General features: G+C 45.5%; 1 protein-coding gene across 3 annotated transcripts in view; it reads right to left on the bottom strand.

Annotated features, from left to right (window-relative positions):
- Positions 1-25,683, bottom strand: part of RAB7A (RAB7A, member RAS oncogene family) — a 71,917-nt gene that overhangs the window by 30,043 nt on the left and 16,191 nt on the right. Inside the window, exon 2 of one of the 3 annotated variants that reach the window (XM_081245213.1) lies at positions 11,758-11,862. The exons of the other annotated variants lie outside the window; for them this stretch is intronic. The gene's annotated coding sequence lies outside the window, so the exon portion shown is untranslated. The remainder of the gene's footprint in view (positions 1-11,757; positions 11,863-25,683) is intronic. 3 annotated transcript variants of the gene reach the window in all.

Here is a 25,683-nt window from a genome sequence, read left to right as displayed (position 1 = left end):
TTAGTATTACTTCCCTTTCCAAATCTCACCACTACGGCCTCTCACACTACCTGTTTGACTTTTGCTATGTTCGCCTGTTAACCCACGTAACTGTGTCTGAGGTCCTAGTTACTCATCCAAGACAAATCGCACCTTCACTTACGTGCTTCCTAAAACCACACTGTATACCAGCACTGAGGCCCTGCACCGTACATCAGCAAACACTGCAGTGGAGTCATGTCTGGCCTAAGACCTGTCACTGGAGGAAGATCCATGGCCAATGCCATGGAAGAAAGAGCAGAACTGAGCAGCGGGCACTGGGTCACTAGGTGCCTTACAGTTTGAATCCCTAACTCTGCTCCCACTGCTGTGCGTTCACTGCACAGGCACTGGCGCCCGAGGGGGGTGGCGCACTGCTCCCAAGACCCTGACCCACGTCGCTCAGATGACCTCAGACTCAAACATCCCATGTCCTGCAGTCCCGCCTCCATGCTTCAGACTTAAACATGTCCAATCACGTATCCCCATTTTTTTCAGTAACAGTGGTCACTAACCATGACCTAAGGGTAAGCACACCTAGTTCAGTTCAAACACCTGCTGAGGGTCCAGTCAGGGTCAGTTACTGGGTTGGAGGCTGGGGTTTACCTACAGAAAACTACAAACACTTCTTATTTCAAAAGGAGGCCATCATAATTCTCTGTAAGCTGAACAAAGCATTCTGTTTTGTAGCTTTCAAGTGTTAAACTGGAAACTTCAGTGGCCAAATTCAGCTGGCTATTTCACAACTCCTTGCTGGACAAGGGGTTCTATGTGATTCTAAAAACAGTGAGGGAGCTTCCCTGGTGACGCAGTGGTTAAGAATCCACCTGCCAACGCATGAGACACGGGTTTGAGCCCTGGTCCGGGAAGATCCCACATGCCGCAGAGCAACTGAGCCCGTGCGCCACAACTACTGAAGCCTGCATGCCTAGAGCCCGCAAGCCACAACTACGGAAGCCTGCGCCTAGAGCCCATGCTCCGCAACAAGAGAAGCCACTGCAATGAGAAGCCCGTGCACTGCAATGAAGAGCAGCCCCTGCTCGCCGCAACTAGAGAAAGCCCGCACGCAGCAACGGAGACCCAGTGCAGCCATAAATAAATAAACAGATTGATAGGGAAAAAAAAAACAGTGAGGTCAAGTGTAGAACAAAGCCAAATCACCTTAAACTCATCCAGAATCGGTTCTTAGAAGTCATTTTATCCTGAGCTTTTGTTAGCAGAGACACTTCTTCCGTGGCACCGACACCTCGCGCAGTTCCTGCCTGCACACTCACAGTGACCATGAAGTACATCCTGTGCAGTGTTCCACTGTCAAAGGCTGCAGAGGGATTTAGAGACACTCGACACTCCATCACCAGTGCCAACATCTTTTCTCAACTCCTGTCCATGCAGCGTGGCTTCCAGGTCACTCAACTTCCGGTTGCCCACCTCTGACTGGATCAGATTCAGTGTACTTCTTAAAATGCCTGCCTCTTTGTAAAAGTACCGTCCATTACTAACACACGGTGATGCCATAAGGATGTGGAGAATTTTACAAACCTCTAAAAACTCACTCAGCTGTGATGTTCTTAACTGCACTCACAGGTACCACCAGCCTCAGCAGTCATTTTAAGTGTTCAGGAAGTGCACTGCCGTTGGGCTAAGCTTCTCGATAATGCCAACCCTTGGTTAGTCCAGGCCATGCATTCCCAGCGGGGGTGTTATTAACAATGGTTTGTGGCCCTCTAGAAGCCGCAATATAAAAGCAAACAGACACAGTACGTCCATGGTATTAAAACTTTACTGGGGTAGGGGAGACAATTAGGGGGAAAAATCTAAAAAGGCCTGTGGAGCAGAAGGGAGGTGCGATAATCAAACGTGGTTGAGAAAGTCCGGTCTAGGCCTGTGCTGTCCTACACAGCAGGCACTAGCCATTTAAATGAAATCAAATACAGCTCCTCAGCCACACCAGCCCCACTTTAAGTGCTCACAAGCCACAGAGCTAGCACCCACCGCACTGGCCAGCGCAGACAGAGAACATTTCCATCCTCACAGTAAGTTTTATGGTATGGTGCTGGTCTAACAACCCTGGAGGATTTCACTAGCATTAGTAGATAGTCCTCAGACATCTCAAATCTCGATTTACGGCCATTAATTACTGATTATCTAGCCCACCTTCTTTCACTCTTGAAAACACAGTAACGATACTCACTCCTCAAGAGCCAACTTTAGAAAGTATTAGTTAACACGCGAGCTTTTCGTTAGAACCCTACAGCTACAGCAAGATCTTGGCTGCATCACAACCACTTCTAAATATTTGGAGCCACCGGTCCTAGCAGCCTACGAGTGTCCAAACACTACCCGAGGTCCTTGGTAACCCACTGAGACCGAGGTTCAGTTAACTGCTTGAAAGCAAACCATACTGTGAACAGCACAGGAGCATCAAGGACCAGACACAGGTCACACTGATCAACAGGAACAGTTTGCCTGCGTAAGGTAAAATTACGAAAGTGTCCACCACATCTTGAAATCCTCCTTTGATTAGGTGTGGAAGTCTTCTCCTGACAGTGTAGAGCGTTTCATCAGATCCTCTTAGCAGCTGGATGCGACTGCAGAAGGTGGTCACACGTATTTTGTTCTCAAGCACCCCTGGAAGAACCATGGTGACTGAGGTGTCTCACACAGCTAGACTTACACTTCAAAACAATTTCTTCCTGGCCACTTCCTAATCAAGAAGCCAAAAAAAAAAAAAAAAAAATTCAGTCAGGTAAGTGATAATCTGTCTCCACACTGGGCAATTTTTAAAGCTCCAAAACAAGTACAGCAAACAGTGCAGAATGTAATACTCCTGGTCTGGTTAGATGCCAACAAGTTAATGCCACCGCTCACGGGTCCATGTTCCAGAATCTCAGGCAAGGAAGCCCAGGTCACGTGATACAACATGCCACCAAGACAGAGGGAAAGAAGTCAGAGAGGCAGGCTGAGCTCTATCAGATTTAAAGCAAAGGTGTCCTTTACCCTCCTAGGAGAGGAAAGGTGGAAACCAACGGAAGGCAGATCCAACCAGAGCCCACAGGAGGGCGAGGTGGAGAGCACCGTTAAGCCAGCAGCCTTCCTCCCCAAGTCAACACAGCGGTGGCCAAAGGCCAGGCTACCAACGTGAAGGTTGCATTCGTGCTACCTCTCCTCCCCAGTGCTCCGGCTAGTCTCCAGTCAACAGACCCCAAACAGGACTCTCCCTGCAGGGCAGCCCACCACTGCTCACATGTAACTGAAGACCTAAGAAGGACTCTCAATGGCCGCTGGCTGTCCAGGGTATGCAAGAGCCCTTTAGTTCCAAAGATTGGTTTGTTTCTTCCGAACAGTGAACTTCAATTTCAACTTTTGCACCGTTGCACCACCAAAATCCCTCCACCTCTCCAAAGAATAAGGTCAAAGGAATACAAAACTGTGGCTACACGGCATTTACCTCTCCGACACTGAAGCGCACAGGTGGAGTTACCCCCACGGGAAATGCTAGTTAGAGCAGCAAACTCTTGCCCAAAGTATAAGGGTCTACAGGCTCGAAACCTTAGGTATTGCTTCCAAGTCAGATACTAGGAATACAGGAGTACCAGGAGTCCCATACCTTGTCACAAGGGCCATCATTCTCAGAACAGATACTTGAAGAAGAAAATGTTCCCAAGTAAATCAGCTTTAAAATAAAGACCATATTTCATATCATGTCATCAAAGTACATTAAACCTAATATGTAACCACTGGGGCTTCAATTCACAAAGCCTCCCCAGCAAAAACACTTTTTTTTTTTTTTGCGGTACACGGGCCTCTCACTGTTGTGGCCTCTTCCATTGCGGAGCACAGGCTCCGGACGCACAGGCTCAGTGGCCATGGCTCACGGGCCCAGCCGCTCCGCAGCATGTGGGATCTTCCCGGACCGGGGCACGAACCTGCGTCCCCTGCATCGGCAGGCGGACTCTCAACCACTGCGCCACCAGGGAAGCCCAGCAAAAACATTTTTAAAACAAGTGTTCAAAAATTTTAACATGAAAGGAAAGAAGTAGAGAGAATAGCATTATCAACTCATATGCTGTAAGGAAACTTGCAATTAAAAAGAGTATGGGGGGGCTTCCCTGGTGGACCAGTGGTTAAGACTCTGCGCTCCCAATGCAGGGGGCCCGAGTTCAATCCCTGGTCAGGCAACTAGATCCCGCATGCTGCAACTAAAGATCCCGCGTGCTGCAACTAAGACCCAGCACAGCCAAAAAAAACAAAAACAAAAAAAGTATGGGATGCCTCCAATGGGAAATGATGCACTACTTAGACTCTTGATTCTAGATCACTTCCTTGGGCTATTTCACTCTGGGGTCTCACTGCCCTTGACCAACTGTAGGTTGTAGGAATGATGGGAGAACAAATGGCTCTTATCTACACAAACGAATTCTATCTGGACAAACTTCCACCATGGAAAAGCCAGTTTTGTGTCCATCTGCAGGTTCCCTGCAACATTACCAACTTCCATGTATGTCTGTTCTTTGTTCATTTCATATTTAAATGACAGTCATGATCTTACATTTTCTTGAAAATTATCTTTTAACGGTACCCATCACCTAGAGGCTTCCCTGGTGGTCCAGTGGTTAAGACTCCGTGCTTCCACTGCAGCGGGCATAGGTTCGATCCCTGGTCGGGAAACTAATATCCTGCATTCCGCTCGCCCCCCAGCCCCCCAAAACCAAAAACAACATCAAAAGACCCATCACCTAGACTTAAACAGCCAACATTTCCAAAAAAGTTTTAAGCATTTTGGCTCATCTTCAGAGGCAAAAACGCCATACTCTGAAGAGCACATGAAGAGCGACAAGATTCCTACTAGTCCACAGCAGGTCACACAAAGGCCGGTCAGCACACTGTGGCTCCAGGGGCACATTCCCAACTCCTTCCCCCCAAGGGGCTCAGATCTGCTCCTCACTCACATGCAGGAGGAACTTGGGAGATGAGAGACCAACCAAGGGCTTGGGACCTGAAGGCTCTGCTTCAAAGCACGGCTGCAACTTACTAGCTGTGCAAGTCGAGGCAAGTCATTTGCTCTCCTGGGGCCTTACACTGAATTCCTAACCCTGTAACAGGCGCGTGTGTTCCTGAGAAGATAGGAGAATGCAGAGGCAGACGAGCCAGAGACCAACGTGTCTCTACTTCTCACAGTCCCGGAGCTACCGCTGGGTCCTGGTGAAAGTAATCCAGGACAACGTTCTCCAACTCAGTGCGCTGCGGGGCTCCTTGTCCTGTGACGGCTCAATTACAGAACCTATTTTAGTCTCCACCCATCTTCCTGAGATGAGCCCCATGACTTAGGGAATCTTCCACCAAATACAAAACTTAAAAGTAAGATATATCCTTTCTTAACATTTAAAGACACAAGAAACAGCAGCAAGAGTCTAATCAAGAACTAACCATCTGCAACAAACACACACAGCCCTCAGGGACACCAATAAGCCCCAGCTAGTCCACCTGTGCTGAAGTACAACTCCAAATCACACATCCAAATGTGCATCAACCAATGAACAGAGAACAAACTACAAGTAAGCAAAATAATCTGCGCCCCCAAGACTAAAAAGTCAAAAACGGAGAAGAGATGAGAAATCACGAGATGTCTCACCGTCACCATGCTGGGCGGGACATGGATTCCCCAGGTTCTCCTGGGAGGCTGCCAGGAACCCTCCACCCAGTCCACGGGAACCAGGAGCAGTGCAGTGATGGCCCTGACCGCACACCAGGCTCCTGCCCGCAGCTTCCCACTCCTCCAGATCCAGTCCCTTTCCAGCGCCCTCGACTCATCTACCTCGGACTCTGCCGTGACGTGTTTTTAACTGGAATGACCTTCTTGCCCCTCCTCACCATCACTGCTTCTCCTACCTACTCACCTATCCTGCCTAACCCAACCCAAATAACACCGGAACACCTTCTAACGTGAAGAAATCTCTAGGTTCTCAGCTGGCCCCTCTACCTATACAGACACAAATGCAAAATGTCACATGAACTCTGATGTGCTGCACTGAAAAAAGGCACTCAACCACTGGCAGCCTCAATACACAGTAAACGTGTGCCCAACTGCATTACCCCAGAGGACAGGATCCAGACCAGGGGTTTAACAAACGACTTTGGAATCAAGGAAACTGAATAACCACCAGTTGCTGAATAAAGTAGGATATACCAAGAAGCGCTGGGAAAACTCTGTCATGGGAAGCAGAAGACAGGACACTCATCAGGACAACAAGTGTAAGACTGAACTATATGTATCGTATGATTCCTTTCTGCAGTCATGACTTTATAATCAGCTACCAAAAATGTTACAAAGTGTAAATTCTGATGAAAATTATTTCATATAATAATTCCTCACTCTGAAAGCCCATGATTAGAGAAAAACAATTAGTGTATCCTGCCTTTTTAATAGGAATTGTAGGACTTCCCTGGTGGCACAGTGGTTAAGAATCCGCCTGCCAATGCAGGGGACACGGGTTCAAGCCCTGGTCCGGGAAGATCCCACATGCTGTGGAGCAACTAAGCCCATGTGTCACAACTACTGAGCCTGCACTCGAGCGCCTGACAGCCACAAATACTGAGCTCACGCACCTAGAGCCTGTGCTCCACAACGAGAAGCTTGTGCACCACAATGAAGAGCAGCCCCTGATCGCCGCCAACTAGAGAGAGCCCGCGTACGGCAACGAAGACCCAACACAGCCAAAAATAAATAAATAAAATAAATAAATTTATGGGGGAAAAAAGGAATTGTACAACTGGAAAAAAGCTTGCCAGTTGACAAGTGGGAAAAAAATTTTAACACATGAATGCCAGTAGAAGGAATACATGATTAAAAAAAAAGGACCTATTGTATAGTACAGGGAACTATATTCAGTATCTTGTAATAACCTATAATGGAAAACAATCTGAAATAGAATAGACAGATATATATCTGTATCATTTTGCTGTACACATGAAACTAATACAACATTGTAAATTAACTACTTTAATTTTAAAAAGAGAGTAGGGCTTCCCTGGTGGCGCAGTGGTTGGGAGTCCGCCTGCCGATGCAGGGGACATGGGTTTGTGCCCTGGTCCGGGGGGATCCCGCATGCCGCAGAGCGGCTGGGTCCGTGGGCCATGGCCGCTGGGCCTGCGCGTCCGGAGCCTGTGCTCCGCAACAGGAGAGGCTGCGGCAGTGAGAGGCCAGCGTACCGCAAAATAAATAAGTAAGTAAGTAAGTAAATAAATAAATAAATAAATAAGAGAGTAGAAGGAATACAGAAGGAATGACTGATATAGAATTTTTAAAAATCATTTTGGACCTTCCCTGGTGGCGCAGTGGTAAAGAATCCGCCTGCCAATGCAGGGGACACGCGTTCGAGCGCTGGTCCGGGAAGATCCCACATCTCGCAGAGCAACTAAGCCCGTGTGCCACAATTACTGAGCCCGTGTGCTGCAACTACTGAGCCTGCGCTCTAGAGCCCATGCTCCATAACAAGAGAAGCCACCGCAATGAGAGGCCTGCGCACCGCAACGAAGACCCAATGCAGCCCCAAATAAATAAATTTTTTAAAAAATCATTTTGTAATCCTCAATGAAAACAAGAAAAGTCAGGTCAAGATCATCAGTGATGCTAATACCATACAGGTGAAGGTAGGTGGAAAACTAAAGATCCACATGGTGCCAAAATATTACCTCGCGGATCACTTAGTAGTCACAAACGTTAGGGAGGAAGAGCAGTAATATGGCAGCAACCATTGAATACAGTGAGTAAGCTCATCTTCACTAACAGTGGGACGATCAGACACTATGAAGTATTCTTGTCAAAAATGTATAACCAGGGCTTTCCTGGTGGCGCAGTGGTTGAGAGTCCGCCTGCCGATGCAGGGGGCACAGGTTCATGCCCCGGTCCGGGAAGATCTCACATGCCGCGGAGCAGCTGGGCCCGTGAGCCATGGCCGCTGAGCCTGCACGTCCGGAGCCTGTGCTCCGCAACGGGAGAGGCCACAGCAGTAAGAGGCCCGCGTACCGCGCGCACACACACACACACACACACACACACACACACACACACACACACAAATTGTATAACCAAATTCACTCAAGCTTTCCGATCTAACTTCCAGCTCACAAGAAGTACCAGGACTAGAGAAACACATTCAACATCAAAGGATGAAACCAGCCAAAACTAAAGTGTGGAACATTCTGTTAGGACACCTAGCTTGAGCTTGTCAAAGTTAAAGGTAACGATATAAAAGGGGGGGGAGGAAAGGAGACCACATTCTTGATGAAAAGACTCAAGCATTTATGGGTGAAGTGTCATGATGTCATATACTTTGTATTCGTTCAACCAAATATGCAGATAAAACAGATAAAATGTTAGCTGCTGAAATTTGGTAGGAGCGTGTGCATTCATGTACTATATGAGTCTATTTACTTTTCATATATTTGGAACTTTTTCATAATCGAACATTTTAAAAACAGACAGCTACCCCACATGAGAGGGGTGGCTCCCTGACACAGCATTACCAGGGCACCATCTCTGGTCAGATCATCCTCTGCTTAAACGGCTTCTAACCCTCGTCCCCAGGACCTGTGAGACCCATCAGGGAAATGCCTCAAGCAGAACCTTCCAAAGAACTTTAGGTGTGCTGCACTAGGAAACACCCCTCCTCAAGCCAGAAAGGCCCTCACTACTAAATCAGATTTCAGTAATCCTTCAGGACACTATATAATTCCCTCCCGTTTCTGTTTCTTGTTTTTAGAGGAGTGTGTGTGGAACACTTCAGAAAGTTAAGAAAAAGTGTGGGAGAGGTCTGTAATAAAGAACAAACGACATGGTTTGCTTAGTTTACTGTGCTGGCGGGAGAAAGGCTTGAAAGGAAATGAACGTTGGTAAACGTTCCTTCTAATTCTTGGGGAAGAGTGAACAGAAACCCTTCAAGTGTCCATCTCCCCTCCCGTCCCTCCCCCTTAGCCCTCTTCACCTTTAATCTTCACACAGCAAAACGTACCTGCCGTCTAGAACAAACTGACCCATCACTTTCAGCTCCCAGGTTTTCGAATTTATTAGCATAAAGTTATAGAAAGCATTCTTACTTTATTATAATGTATGTGGTAAACTATACATAACATAAAATTTACCATTTTAACCGTTTTTAAGTGTATAGTCAATGGCATTAAGTACCATGAAGTTTATTTTCAACAAGAAATTTTAAATCTTACCGAAGGTGACCGGCAAAACCTGGGCGTATACGGGCGGCCAAGCGCGGGGAGGGGGGATCCAGCAAGGCAAAGGCCCCGCAGCTGCCGCAAAGCAGGAACACAGTCAGTGTCTGCTCATGAGGACGACGCCACGGGTCGACAGGCATCAACAGAAATGAAATCTTAAATGCCTGACCGCTTTTCAGGCAGTAATTCAGATTACTATTTCAATACACTGAGTTCTGTATACATAGACCCTATTCCTGAAGTTTACCTAAAACTCAAATTATTTTTTAAAACAGGATTGTTGTTTGACAGCTGTTGCTCTAGAGTAGATGTGCCCCATTCTTCCAGAAGAGGAATCTACTGTATGGAACCAAGTCTTGAAAATTTAATAAAGGACTGCTGGCTCAGAGGTCATGTCAATTTGGACAGACAGGCCTTGGTGCATAAGGCCTATTCAGAGTCTGGTGACCCTGGAACAGACTGACTTCTCAAGCGCCTGCACTGAGAGCAATGCTAGAGATACAAAGATGACTGGGCTAGTCTCCATGTCTCGAGCTCGGTTTAACGAGACACTTGGTAAGCAAACAGGAAGATATGTGCTAGGTCACAAGGATATAGTCAAGACTTCTTCCTAAGAGTAGGATATGAGGAGTGTACAGGACACTGACATCATATACATATATATAAAATTCGCCTCCTCTGGAGTTTTAAAATAGCAAGCATATATAATTTTTGTAATCAAAAGAAACTCTGAACACAGAATAAGGGGGTAGGGGTGATGATGAATTTCCACATCTGCACTTCAGTTTCCTTCCTCGTTGTAGGACTTCCTGCCCACCTCCTAGGGCTGTCGGGCTCATCCCATAGGCAAATCGGTAAAGGCACCTTATAAACGAGAAAAGGCTTCACGGAGGTCCGCACCTCACCTGAAGTCACTGTGGGACAGGCAGTGGGGACGACGTGGTTCTGCCTTGCTCCTGCAACAAGGGCTAGACTGGGAACGGTCTCAGAGTTACCGCTAGTCCCATCTTCTCGCCCCCGTGTTGCCCACAGCTCTCACTGGCTTTTCACTTCTACCTCACACTTCTCTTCTGGTTCCAGGATGAACTTCCCCACTTGGACTCAAAGGACTTACCAATCAAAAAAGCCTGTTGGGGCTTCGCTGGTGGCGCAGTGGTTGAGAGTCCGCCTGCCGATGCAGGGGACACGGGTTCGTGCCCCGGTCTGGGAGGATCCCAAATGCCGTGGAGCAGCTGGGCCCGTGAGCCATGGCCGCTGAGCCTGCGCGTCCGGAGCCTGTGCTCCGCAATGGGAGAGGCCACAACAGTGAGAGGCCCGCGTACCGCAAAAAAAAAAAAAAAAAGCCTGTTGGCTTGGCGACTGCAATGAACTTTTTGCCAGTCAGAGTACATATGGCCATTCTCAAATCAGACTAGGTCCCTGAATTGTAAGAAGTACTTGTGAAGCAGAGGTATGGAAAAGATCAGCATAATGATGCTATGGGGCTTGTCTCTAGGAAGAGTAACTCTATTAACGCCAGATGTACTAGTTAGGGTTCTCCAGAGAAACAGAAACATTAGGATGAAAGAACAGAGCCTAATGGTTCTGTTGACACCATGTACAAGCCCACGTTTTACCAGTTACCTTTAAGTGATATTTAAAATCTGTTGTTAAAAATAAACTTCATTGGGCTTCCCTGGTGGCGCAGTGGTTGAGAATCTGCCTGCCGATACAGGGGACGCGGGTTTGTGCCCCGGTCCAGGAAGAACCCACATGCCGCGGAGCGGCTGGGCCCCTGAGCCATGGCTGCTGAGCCTGCGTGTCCGGAGCCTGTGCTCCGCAACGGGAGAGGCCACAGCAGTGAGAGGCCTGCGTACCGCAAAATAATAATAATAATAAAAAAATAATAAACTTCATTAAGTCAGAAAGAGATAAACAAATACCGTATGCTAACACATATATGTGGAATCTTAAAAAAAAAAAAAGGTTCTGAAGAACCTAGGGGCAGGACGGGAATAAAGACAGAGACATAGAGAATGGACTTGAGGACACGGGGAGGGGGAAGGGTAAGCTGGGACGAAGTGAGAGAGTGGCGTGGACATATACACACTACCAAACGTAAAACAGAGAGCTAGTGGGAAGCAGCTGCATAGCACAGGGAGATCAGCTCGGTGCTTTGTGACCACCTAGAGGGGTGGGATAGGGAGGGTGGGAGGGAGACGCAAGAGGGAGGGGATATGGGGATATATGTATATGAATAGCTGATTCACTTTGTTGTACAGCAACAACTAGCACAACACTGTAAAGCAATTATACTCCAAAAAAGATATTAAAAAAAAGAATGTATACATAAACGTATCACTGTGAGTTTGCTGTACAGCAGAAATTCACAAAAAATTCAACTACAATAAAATTTTTGTTTGTAAAAAAAATAAACTTCATATATATGACATTATGTTTATGTAACTCTGCATGAGATTATATAATACATACATGAGATTTAGTACTTAGATTTAGTAAGGAAGTTCTCACGTGATTATGGAGGCCGAGATGTCCCACGATCTGCAGTTTGAAGGCCTGAGAACCAGGCGAGCTGGTGGTGTCAGATCCAGCCTGAGATGGAAGACCAGAGAAAACCTGCAGACAAAGTGAATTCCCTTCCTCAGCCTCTCTTTCTAATTGGGCCTCCCAGGATTGGATGAGGGCAGTCTGCTTTGCTCAGTCCACACATTCAACTGTGAATCTCATCCAGAAACACGGCAAAGACACCCCGAGAATGATGCTTTAGGCAAATACCTGGGCATCCCTTGCCCGGTCAGGTTGACACACAAAATTAACCATCACACCAGGTAGATGTGAAAACCCAGCAGATTGCAGGGCTCGGGCAAAAGCCCAGCTCCTTAGGCTGAGGAGGAAGTGCTAAAGAACAGGATGTCAGAAGTTTCCAAACACTCTGCTTCCATTTCAAAGGTTACTATCCACAGGTTATTACTGAAGTATAGGTTTAAAGGGACTCAAACTGTGCTGGCAAGATTCTGGCAAAATAAAGATCCACATGTCTCAGAAGATCACCGACACACAGCCTGCTTCGGATAACGTTTAGGAATATCACTGCCAAACACTAACTCAAGGTGGAAACACACCAGTACCACGCTGAAAAGGCAAAGGGCCGAACAGTCTGTAAGTAGGTCAGGTTTGTGTGCTTTTGCACAGGTCCACGCAGTGCTGCTGGACACACTACAAGGTGGTGACGCGTGGTCGACTTAGGACAGCAGCTTTAGAATAGAGGTTCTCAGTTTCCCTACTGCTGTTTACCAACCTTGATGTAACTACAAAATCACATTTCAAGGTCAGAGATCTGTCAGTTAAGATGCTGTCTGGGTTTTATGTGGGAGAAAGAACTTGTTTGAAGAGAAGATACTGATTTTAATTTCTGCGTGTGTTAAGAACATCACCCTGTGGTGCAACCATCACAACTACCTATTTCCAGAACTTTTTCATCAGGGCAAACAGAAACTCTATGCAGATTAAGCAATAACTCCCCATTTCCTGCTTCCCCGGCCTGTGGTAACCTCTATTCTACCTTCTGTCTCTGAATTGGCCTTATCTAAATCGCTTTTGTAAGCGGGGTCATACAGTATTTGTCCTTTCCTGTCTAGCTTATCTCACTTGGCATGCTTTCATTTCAAGATTCATCCACACTGCAGCCCACACCAGAACTTCATTCCTTTATATGGTGAATAATACATCGCTGTATCTAGATACCATATTTGACTTATCCATTTACCACTTGATGAGCACACGGGCACTCTCTACCTGTTGACTGTTGTGAATAATTCTGCCGTGAACAATAGTGTACGAGTATCTGTGTGAGATCCTGATTTCAAATCTTGTGGGTATATACACCTAAGTGCCAGGACATACAGTACTTTTGTTTAATCTTCTAAGGAACCACCACACTGCTTTCCACAACTCCAGCACCATATTACATTCCTACCAGCAATACACGAGGGTCCCAATTTCTCTACATCCTCACCAACACACTTTTTGCATTTTTAAAAATAAGAGCCATCATAATCCGTGTTTTGAATTTCCTAACGACTAGTGATGCTGTGTATTTTTTGTGTGTGCATCAGCCATTTCTATATCTTCTTTGGAGAAATATCTATTTGGGTAATGAACACATTTTTTTTTTTTTTTTTTTTTTTGGTATATGGGCCTCTCACTGTTGTGGCCGCTCCCATTGTGGAGCACAGGCTCCAGACGCGCAGGCCCAGTGGCCATGGCTCACGGGCCCAGCCGCTCCGCGGCATGTGGGATCTTCCCGGACCGGGGCACGAACCCGTGTCCCCTGCATCGGCAGGCAGACTGTCAACCACTGCACCACCAGGGATGCCCCTGAACCCATTTTTAATCAAACTGCTTGTTTGTTGTTGACTTGTAGGAGCTTTAAATATGTATTCTGAATATTAAACCTTATCAGATGTATGATTTATAAACATCTTCTCCCATTCTGTAGGCTAACTTTTTACTCTCCTAATGCTGTCCTTGGAAACACAAAAGTTTTTAATTGTGATAAAGTCTAATTTACCTTTTTTTTTTTTTCTATTGTTGCCTCTGCCTTTGGTATCATATCCACAAAATCACTGCTGAATCCATCTCTTGAAATATCCCCATTTTCAACTCTTTTTTTTTTGGCCACACCACGTGGCGTGTAGGATCTTAGTTCCCCAACCAGGGATCAAACCCACACCCCATGCAGTGGAAGTATGGAGTCTTAACACCACTGGACCACCACAGAAGTCCCTCAAAGTTTTCTTTGATATTTAATTATAAGACGTGACGCCATAAAACTTCTAAAAGAGAACATAGGCAAAACATTCTCTGATGTAAATCATACCAATGTTTTCTTAGGTCAGTCTCCCAAAGCAACAGAAATAAAACCAAAAATAAACAGATGGGACCTAATCAAACTTACAAGCTTTTGGACAACAAAGGAAACCATAAACAAAATGAAAAGACAACCTATGGAAGAAAATATTTGCAAACAAAGCAACTGACAAAGGCTTAATTGCCAAAACATACAAACAGCTCACACTACTCAATAACAAAAAAACAACCCAATCAAAAAATGTGCAAAAGACCTAAACAGACATTTCTCCAAAGAAATACAGGTGGCCAACGGGCACATAAAAAGAGGCTCAACATTGCTAATTATTAGAGAAATGCAAGTCAAAATTACAATGAGGAGGATTTCCCTGGTGGTCCAGTGGCTAAGACTCCGCACTCTCAATGCAGGAGGCCTGGGTCCGATCCCCGGTCAGGGAACTAGATCCCACATGCTGCAACTAAAGGACCCTGCATGCCGCAACTAAAGATCCCACATGCTGCAATTAAAGATCTCACATGCCACAACTAAGACCTGGTGCAGCCAAATTAAAAAATAAAATAAAATAAAATACAATGAGGTACCACCTCACACAGGTCAGAATGGCCATCATTAAAAAGTCTACAAGGTGGGGCTTCCCTGGTGGCGCAGTGGTTGAGAGTCCGCCTGCCGATGCAGGGGACGCGGGTTCGTGCCCCGGTCTGGGAGGATCCCACATGCCGCGGAGCGGCTGGGCCCGTGAGCCATGGCTGCTGAGCCTGCGCGTCCGGAGCCTGTGCTCCGCAAGGGGAGAGGCCACAACAGTGAGAGGCCCACCTACTGCAAAAAAAAAAAAAAAAAAAAAATACAATGAGGTACCACCTCACACAGGTCAGAATGGCCATCATTAAAAAGTCTACAAGGTGGGGCTTCCCTGGTGGCGCAGTGGTTGAGAGTCCGCCTGCCGATGCAGGGGACACGGGTTCGTGCCCTGGTCCGGGAAGATCCCACATGACACGGAGTGGCTGGGCCCGTGAGCCATGGCCGCTGAGCCTGCGCATCCAGAGCCTGTGCTCCGCAACGGGAGAGGCCACAACAGTGAGAGGCCCGCGTACCGCAAAAAAAAAAAAAAAAAAAAAAGTCTACAAGGGGGACTTCCCTGGTGGCACAGTGATTAAGAATCCACCTGCCAATGCAGGTGACACGGGTTTGATCCGTGGTCTGGGAAGATCCCACATGTCGCAGAGCAACTAAGCCCATGCGCCACAACTACTGAGCCTGTGCTCTAGAGCCCATGAGCCACAACTACTGAGCCCACGTGCCACAACTACTGAAGCCCGCGTGCTTACAGCCTGTGCTCTGCAACAAGAGAAGCCTGCACACCTCAACGAAGACCCAGTGCAGGCAAAAAAAAAAAAGGCTACAAGGGACTCCCTGGTGATCCAGTGGCTAAGAATCCGCCTTCCAATGCAGGGGACATAGGTTCAATCCCCGGTCGGGGAACTAAGATCCCACGTGCCGTGGGGCAACTAAGCCCACATGCCACAGCTAGAGGGCCCGCATGCCACAACTACTGAGCCTAAGCACTCTGGAGCACACATGCCACAACTAAGATCCTACATGCCGCAACTAAGACCCGACACATCCATATAATTTTTTTAAAGTGTACAAATAATAAATATTGGACAGGGTGTGAAGAAAAGGGAACCCTCCTACACTGTTAGTGGGAATGTAAGTTGGTGCAACCATTATGGAAAACCGTATGGAGGTTCCTCAGGAAACTAAAAATAGAATTACCATATGATCCAGCAATCCCACTGCTGGGCACATACACAGACAAAACTTTAATTCAAAAAGATACATTCCCCTATGTTCATCACAGCATTATTTACAATAGCCCAGATCTGGAAACAACCTAAATGTCCATCGACAGATGAATGGATAAAGAAGATGTGGGGTGTGTGTGTGTATGTGTGTATATATACATGTATATGTGTGTACACACACACACACACACTGGAATATTACTCAGCCATAAAAAGGAATGAAATAATGCCATTTGCAGCAACACAGATGGATCTAGAGATTACCATACTAAGCAAAGTAAGTCAGAAAGACAAATACCATATGATATCACTTGCATGTGGAATCTAAAATACAACATGAATGAACATATCTATGAAACAGAAACAGACTCACGCACATAGAGAACAGATGTGTGGTTGCCGGGGCGGGGGGAGTGTAGGGATGGATTGGGAGTTTGGGATTAGTAGATGCAAACTAGTATATATAGAATGGATAAACAACAAGGTCTTACTGTATAGCTCAAAGAACTATATTCAATATTCTGTGATACGCCATAATTGAAAATAATATGAAAAAGAATATGCATAACAAAGTCACTTTGCTGTACAACAGAAATTAACACAACATGGTAAATCAACTATACTTCAATAAATTTTTTTTTTTTAAGATTTAGGTCTGGGCTTCCCTGGTGGTACAGTGGTTAAGAATCTGCCTGCCAATGCAGGGGACACAGGTTCGAGCCCTGGTCCAGGACGATCCCACATGCCGCAGAGCAACTAAGCCCGTGCTCCACAACTACTGAGCCTGCACTCTAGAGCCCGTGTGCCACAACTACTGGGCCCGCGTGCCCAGAGTCCGTGCTCTGCAACAAGAGAAGCCACAACGAGAAGCCCATGCACTGGGACGAAGAGTAGCCCCCGCTCGCCACAACTAGAGAAAGCCTGAGCACAGCAACGAAGACCCAAAGCAGCCAAAAATAAATAAATTACTTAATTATAAAAGAAAAAGAAATGCAGCTGATTTGTGTGTGTTCACTTTGTATCCTGAAACTTTGTTGAACTAGTTTATAAGCTCTTAGCAGGTTTTAGTTTTTTAATTTTTTGGTATGAAATCTTTAAGGTACTCCACGTATTATACCATGTATCTCTTTGCTTTCCAATTGGATGTTTTCTTTCTTTTTCTTGCCAAACTGCTCTGGCTAGAACTTCCAGTAGTGTTTGGAATAGAATGGGGTAAAAGTGGGCATCCTTGCCTTGTTCCTGATCTTAGAAGACAAAGTATTAGTCTTTCACCACTGAGTACAACATTCACTGTGGGTTTTTCATACATGGCTTTTATTATGTTGAAATAATTTCTTTCTATTCCCAGTGTTTCGTTTTCATTGTGAAATGGTGTTGAATTTTGTCAAGGGCTTTTTCTGCATCAACTGAGATGACATGGTTTTTTTCCCTTTCATTCTGTTACTGCAGTGTATTCATGCTCGCTGTTTGGTTGTGGAACCATCCTAGCATTCCAGGAATAAATCCCACTTGGTCATGGTATATAATCCTTTTAATATGCTGCTGAATTTGATTTGCTGGTATTTTGTTAAGAGCTTTTGCATCACTGTTCATAAGAGATACTACTCTGTGGTTTTCTCTTTTCTGTAATGTTTGTCTGGCTTTAGTATCAGAGCAATGCTGGCCTCATAGAATGAGTTAAGAAATCTTCCCCCCTCTTCAATTTTCGGGAAGAATTTGAGAAGAATTGGTGTTATCTTTAAATGTCTGTTAGAATTCACCAGTGAAGCCATTAGATCCAGGGCTTTTCTTTGTCAGGAGGTTTATGATAACTGATTCAATCTCCTAGCTTAACAAGTATGATTTTCTATTTTCTATTTAGTTCTGGCAGTTTGTGTGCTTCTAGGAAATTGTCAATTTCATCCAGGCTATCCAATTTGTTGGTGTACAAGTGTTCCTAAGACTCTCTTATAATCCTTTTTTTTCATAGAATGGGTAGTAACATCCCCACTTTCATTTCTGATTTTAGTAATATGAGCCTTTTTTAAATTCTTAGTCAATCTAAAGGGTTTTCTGCGCTAATCTTTGTTAGCATTTATAGTTATAAATTTCCCCCCTAGCACTTCTTTGCTGTGTCCCGTAAGTTTTATTTATTTTTATTTATTTATTTTGGCCACACCACACAGCACTTGGGATCTTAGTTCCCGGACCAGGGATCGAACCCATGCCCCCTGCATTGGGAGCACAGTGTGTTAACCACTAGATCGCCAGGGAAGTCCCATGGCCCATAAGCTCTAGTTTGTTGTTTTTATTTTATCTGTCCCTAAAAAACTTTTTTTTCCACATCGCATGTCTTGCGGGTTGTCTTTGTTCCCCAACCAGGGATTGAACCCGGGCCATGGCAATGAAAGCACCAAGTCCTAACCACTGGACTGCCACTGAATTCCCTGTCCCTAAATATTTTTAAATTTCTCTTGTGATTTCTTCTTTGACCCATTAGTTCTTTAAGAATGTGTTATTTAACATCTACACATCTCTGGATTTTCTAGTTTTCCTCCTGTTACTGATTTCTAAACTTCATCTCTTTGTGGTCACAAAGGTACTTTGTATGACAAGCTACTTTTTAAAACCTACTGAGACTTAAATTATGGCCCCACATATATTCTATCATGGAGAATGACCCATGTCTACTTGAGAATAATGCGTGTTCTGTTGGTGGTGGATAGGGTCGTGCGTGTGTCTGCTGGATCGAATTGGTTTACTGTGTCATTCACGTCCTCCACTTTCCTCACTTATCTTCTGTCTGGGTCACTCAGTATTACTGTCAAACTACTTCTCCCTTCAGTTCCGTTAATTTTTTGCTTCATATATTTTGATGGCCTGTCAAATGGTGTGTAAACGTTTTTCACTGTTTTATCTTCTTGCTGTACTTAATCTACTTTACCTCAGATTAGTATAGTCGCTCTCTCTTTTGGTTACTATTTGCATGGATCTTTTCCGCACTCTTTCACATTAAACATTTTTATCGGGCTTCCCTGGTGGCGCAGTGGTTGAGAGTCCGCCTGCCGATGCAGGGGACACGGGTTCATGCCCCGGTCCGGGAAGATCCACATGCCACGGAGCAGCTAGGCCCATGAGCCATGGCCGCTGAGCCTGCGCATCTGGAGCCTGTGCTCCGCAACGGGAGAGGCCACAACAGCGAGAGGCCCACGTAACGCAAAAACAAACAAACAAAAAAACCCCACAACATTTTTATGTCTTTGACTCTGAAGTGAGTCTCTTGTGGACAGCAAGTAGATAGATGTTTTTCTCTCCAATCTGCCAATCTGTCTTTTGACTGGAGAGTTTAATGCATTTACAATTAAAGGAATTACTAATAACAAAGTACTTATTTCAGTCATTTTCCTGTTTGTGTTTCATATGCCTTATGGCTTTTTTCCCCTCATTTCCTGCATGGTTATCTTCTTTTGTCCTTAGCTGATTTTTTATAGTGAAACATTTTAATTCCCTTCTCATTTCCTTTTTTGCGTATATTCTATGGCTCTTCTTTTTTTCTGGTTATCATGTAATTACATTTGACATCCTAATAACAGTATAAGGCCAATTTATACCAGCTTAACTTCAAAAACATACAAGAGGGCTTCCCTGGTGGCACAGTCGTTGGGAATCCGCCTGCCAATGCAGGAGACAGGGGTTCGAGCCCTGGTCCAGGAGGATCCCACATGCCACGGAGCAGCTAAGCCCGTGCTCCACAACTACTGAAGCCTGCGCTTTAGAGCCCATGCTCCACAACAAGAGAGGCCACTGCAATGAGAAGCCCGCACACCACAGCGAAGAGTAGCCCCTGCTCGCTGCAGCTGGAGAAGGCCCGCGCGCAGCAACAAAGACCCAACGCAGCCGAAAATAATAAAATAAATTAATTTAAAAAGAAACATAGAAGAACTGTTCCTAGACAACTCTGACCCACCTCCCTTTCACTTACTGATGTTACAAAATTACATCTTTATGTTGTGTGCCCCCCCACAAAGGATTAACAACTGGATTTTTAGGTAAGTTACTCTCTTAACACCAGCTACAATAGCACCAGCTTTTGTAGGACGAGCCCCTCGCAGGCAGGTCTGGTGGTAACGAACTCTCTCAGCTTTGATTTATCTGAGAAGGTCTTAATTCCTCCCTCATTTTTGAAGGACAGTTTTACCAGATATAGGATTCTTGATTGACAGCTTTCCCCTTCAATACTTTGAATACATCAAAACCATGCCATCTGGCCTCCAAGGTTTCTGATGAGAAATCTACCGATAATCTTTATTTGATCTTTAGCTCATTCTTTTCCTTGAAATAAAGACATTTTATTGATTTAGTTAGTATCATTAGCATAGTTAGTCCTGTTAATACACTTAGCATTGTTACTGTAGTTGGTTCGCACAGGTAGTAGCAGGCAGCTCAGATACTGCAGGTTTGGTTCCACACCACTGCAACTAAGTAAATACAGCCACAAATCAAGTCTTTATATGCACACAAACGTTTAGGCATTTTATATGCACACAAACTTTTTGGCGCATATAAAAGTTATATTTACACTATACTGTAGTCTGTTAACTGTGCAATAGTGTTACGTCTAAGAAAATGTACATGGCCTTAATTTCAAAATACTTAATTATTAAAACTACCAAACATCCTCTGAGGCTTCAGGGAGTTGTAATCTGTTTGCAACAGTAACATCAAAGATCACTGATCAAAGATCACTATAACAAATATAATAATAATGAAAAAGTCTGACGTATTTTGAGAATTTTCAAAATGTGACAGAGACCTGAACTGAGCAAATGCTGTTAGAGAAATGGCACTGACAGACTTGCTCGACGCAGGGTTGCCACAAACCTTCAATTTGTAAAAAATGCATATTTGCTGAGCTATTTGTAATGAGGTGGATGGACCTAGAGTCTGTCATACAGAGTGAAGTAAGTCAGAAAGAGAAAAATGAATACTATATACTAACGCACATATATGGAATCTAAAAAAACCCGGTACTGATGAACCTAGTTAGTGGCAGGGCAGGAATAAAGACGCAGACGTACAGAACGGACTTGAGGACACGGTGGGGAAGGGGAAGCTGGGACGAAATGAGAGAGTAGCACTGACATCTATCCACCACCAAATGTAAAACAGATATAGCTCGTGGAAAGCAGCTGCATAGCCCAGGGAGATCGGCCTGGTGCTCTGTGACCACCTAGAGGGGTGGGAGGGAGGCTCAAGAGGGAAAGGATATGGGGCTATATGTACACATACAGCTGATTCACGTTGTTATACAGCAGAAACTAACACAACATTGTAAAGCAATTATACTCCAATAAAGATATTAAAAAATGCATGTTTGCTAAGCGCAATAAAGCAAACTGCAATAAAACGAGGTAGTTAGCAATGTTAGCATAGTTAGCATTGCTGGTTAATATTGTGAGTTAGTGTACTTGGCAGGTGACCATGATGCAGGGCCTCACTGAAGCCTCCCTGCTGACAAGGCGGCTCGTATGGACAGTTCAAAGCTCCTCAAAACCACTGGCCAAGGTAACTTCACTAAAGTGATGCTGGCCCAGGGGGCCATCAAGGTCCTTAAAAAAAAAAATTAACAGAGCTCCTCCAGCCTCCAGGCACTTTTCCATGAAGTCCACAGCATGAAGGTTTATTTTAAAAATTATTTTATTTCTTAAAGTACAGTTGATTTACAATGTTGTGTTAATTTCTGTTGCACAGTAAAATAATTCAGTTATATATATACCTTCTTTTTTATATTCTTTTCCATTATGGTTTATCACAGGATATTGAATATATAGTTCCCTGTGCTATACAGAACTTTGTTATTTATATATTTTACATATAGTAGTTTGTACAATATATGTTAATCCCGAAGTCCTAATTTATCCCTCCCCCACTCCCTTTCCCCTTTGGTAACCATGTTTGTTTTCTATGTCTGTGAGTCTCTTTCTGTTTCATAGTTTCATTTGTGTCGTATTTTAGATTCCACATGTAAGTGATATCACATGGTATTTTTCTTTCTCTTTCTGACTTCACTTAGTATGATAATCTCTAGTTCCATCCATGTTGCTGCAAATGGCATTATTTCATTCTTTTTTATGGCTGAGTAGTATTCCACTGTATATATGTACCACATCTTCTCTACCCATTCATCTGTCGATGGACATTTAGGTTGCTTCCATGTCCTGGTTATTGTAAATAGTGCTGCTATGAACACTTGGGGTGTACGTATCTTTTTCAATTAGAGTTTTGTCTGGATATATGCCCAGCAATGGGATTGCTAGATCATATGGCAATTCTATTTTTAGTTTTTTGAGGAACCTCCATACTGTTTTCCATAGTGGCTGCACCAATTTACATTCCCACAACAGTGTAGGAGGGTTCCCTTTTCTCCACACCCTCTCCAAAATTCGTTATTTGTAAACTTTCTGATGATGGCCAATCTGACATTATAGTTCTGATTTACATTTCTCTAATAATTAGCGATGAGCATCTTTTCACGTGCCTATTGGCCATCTGTACGTCTTCTTTGGAGAAGCATCTATTTAGGTCTTTTGCCCACATTTTGATTGGGTTGTTTTTTTGTTATTGAGTTGTGTGAGCTATTTATTCATTTTGGAAATTAAGCCATTGTCAGTCACACTGTTTGCAAATATTTTGTCCCAGTCCGTAACTGTCTTTTCATCTTGTTTATGGTTTCCTTTGCTGTGCAAAAGCTTGTAAGTTTGATTAGGTCCCGTTTGTTTATTTTTGTTTTTATTTCTATTACCTTGGAAAAATGACCTAAGAAAACACTGGTATGCTTTATATCAGAGGACGCAGCCTGTGTTCATTACAAGCAAGAGATTCTTTATAGGATAACAAAGCACCATGAACCAGCCTGTGGGGGGAGTCAGAGAAGTGATAGGGGGTGTGCCCCCCCAAAGAGGCTTGGGGTCACTTTCCTGTATAGTAGAGTTCCGTGACTATAATACGGGACTCGTATTCTACTGTGATTTATCCTTTTTGTAACAGTGGCATGGAGCAGCCCCTCGAAGAGGCTTGACCAAAGCATGGCCTGTTCAGCAGCTTGAGGTTCTAGGGGAGCTCCGCACGAGCCAGACATCCTGGGGGGTCCACAGGGAGGAGGCTTGATAACACACAGCAGCCCAGAGAGATGGAGGGGATGATGGAAAGGTGCCTTTTAGAAAGCAAGTTCCACATTCCCAGGAACCCGGTATTTCCATTTTAGATGGTGAATCTGTGTGTCAGATGTCCATCTAGGAGCTCCCGCGTGGGCTCCTGGGAAGCCCAAGGAACGTTGCTCGGCCCCACAAGCGCTGTGTGTACAGCCTTTCAACGCTCAGTGACCCTGCCCGTGAGTCTGCATCTGACCATCAGAGAGGCTCCTGCTTCGTGCCACACCCTGAGAGCACAGCTGGGGAAGCAAGAGGACTGGGACGGGCTGGGGATCTTGCTGCACCCCTTAATCTCCCCAGTTTTGGTTTTTTTACGCTAAGCAGCCCAATGCGCGGTCAACCAGCGCTGCTCTCCTTGAAATCCATCGCCAGCTTTCATCCCCTGCCCGGCGAGTCCCAGTTCCTTACTGGGCTTTTGGGACCCTGTGTGACTGGCCCCCTGCAAACCTTTCAGCACCGCCCACGCCTTGCACTTTACTCACTGAACTGCTCGGTTTCCCACAGACACTGTGCATGTGCGGTTTTCTCCCTGGGGTGCCCACAACCCAGGCCAAGCACCATTGGGCTCCCCAAGAGGAATCCGACACAGATCCTGCCTGAAGAGCTCCCAGTCCAGCTGGAGATGAGACAGGGACCCAACTCCAGTGCACTCACCCGTTTACAGGGACCAAGGAGGACACACAGCACAGCCCACGCTCCCCTGCGGTGGGAGGGGTCAGGGCAGCTTCGTGAAGGAGGTGACGTCCAGCTGGGCCCCGAGGCGAGGGTCTGAGCGCAGGAAACGGAGAGCAGGCATCCAGGCGGCGGGAAGCCGGGGTGTCAGACACACGCAGGACAGAAATGGGGAGCGAGGCTGGGAGGCAGGGGCTGGGCCAGCCCCCCTTGCCTCCAGGACCACCCCCACTGGTGCACCGTGCTCAGCGGCTCCAGCTCAGGGCCTGGAAGCAGGCGGCTGCAAGGATGGAGCGCTCAGCTCTCCGCTCCCTTGAGCCTGTGGCCCGGGCTGGGCCGTGGCTGCCTCTTCTTTCCCTCATTAGTGCAGGTTAGAACAGGAGAGTTCAATCCACTTACACTCAGGCCGCGTTCCTTTCTCTCCATCCTTCTCTTTCTGTCCCTCACACTGAGTAACTTCAGTTGTCTTAACGCGCAGCTTGCTGGTTCATTGTGCTCACATCACTCTTAAACCCTTCTAGTAAGTTTCTCCTTTCAGTTACTATACTTTTCTGTTCCAGAACTGTTTGGTTCCTTTTTATAATTACTCTTTCTTGACACCCTCATTTTGTTCAGACACTGTATTCCCAATTTCCTTTACTTCTTTGCCCATGGTTTCCTTTGGTTCCTTGAGCATATTTAAGACAGTTGATTTAATGTCTGACTAGTAATCCCAACATCTGTGCCTCCTCTGGGATGGTTTCTGTCAAATTCTTTTTTCTTTTTTTTCCCTGTGAAGGGGCCACACGTTCCTGTTTGTTATGTTCCACAATATTTTTTGTTAAGAAATGGACACTCTGAGTATTTTATAGCGTGGAATTCTGGAAATCTGATTCTCCTACTCTCCAAGGATTGCTGACTGTTCAGGGCTAGAACTGTCCACTTGTGAGTCCACCACTCGCTCAGGAAAGACCAGCAGACCATCCCCTCAGGAAGGCTTCATCCAATCAGGTCCCAGAGCTCCAAAACAGCTGATCCCAACCACTCTTTCCAGCTCAACGGCTGACCTGGTAGAGGAACCGGCCACTAAAGCTTCCGACTCTGTCATTTTGTGTGACATCACTGTGGTCTACAGTCTTTTAATTTAAACATCAGTGACTCAGTCCAATTTTTAGACCTTGACCAAACTCATTCAAGCCCTTGAATCACTGCTAGTTCTCTCAGCAGAAAATGCCAGGTACCTGCATATTCTTTAAATATAAGGTATGGTTTGTTTTCCAGTTTTGGAAAAGGATCAGGATGCGTCACTCTTCCTTGAATGTTAACTCCTTCCTTAAGCCTCCTGTGACCACAGAAGAGCACAGCGAGAGAGACCATGTGTGGCAACAGGCAAAGATCATCTCATCTCACAGCGCAGACCCCCGCATCAACCTAGCTGCTCCAGAGTTTAAGTACTGTTCAAAGCACTAGGGTGGAACGTAGTTATTAAGAGGCGGCTGACAAGGAGCATGACAAAGAATCTACTTCTAGAGTCTTTATTCCGGGGACAACTTCCGAGTGCCTGCGGCTGCAGCTGAAGTTAATACTTCCAACTCCGTGCCCTAACCCTAACCACATTAGGAGCCTGGACATGTGCTAGAACATTTACCTTCTTTTATCTTAGCAGAAACATCTTTCTGGAAGCATAGGTAAGAAAAAATACAAAGAATGCTCTGTGCAGGAGAACTACTTAGCTCTCACCCCAGGAACCTTCTCTAAAACATGCCTTTGGGCTTCCCTGGTGGCACAGTGGTTAAGAATCCGCCTGCCAATGCAGGGGACACGGGTTCAAGCCCTGGTCCAGAACATCCCACATGCCGCGGAGCAACTAAGCCCGTGCGCCACAACTACTGAAGCCCGCGCACCTAGAGCCCGTGCTCCCCAA

Source organism: Mesoplodon bidens (assembly GCF_964165515.1).
Source record: "Mesoplodon bidens genome assembly, chromosome: 10".
Taxonomy (NCBI): Eukaryota; Metazoa; Chordata; class Mammalia; order Artiodactyla; family Ziphiidae; genus Mesoplodon; species Mesoplodon bidens.
The sequence above is the reverse complement of the archived record's forward strand: the minus strand, read 5'-3'. Positions and strand labels throughout refer to the sequence as shown.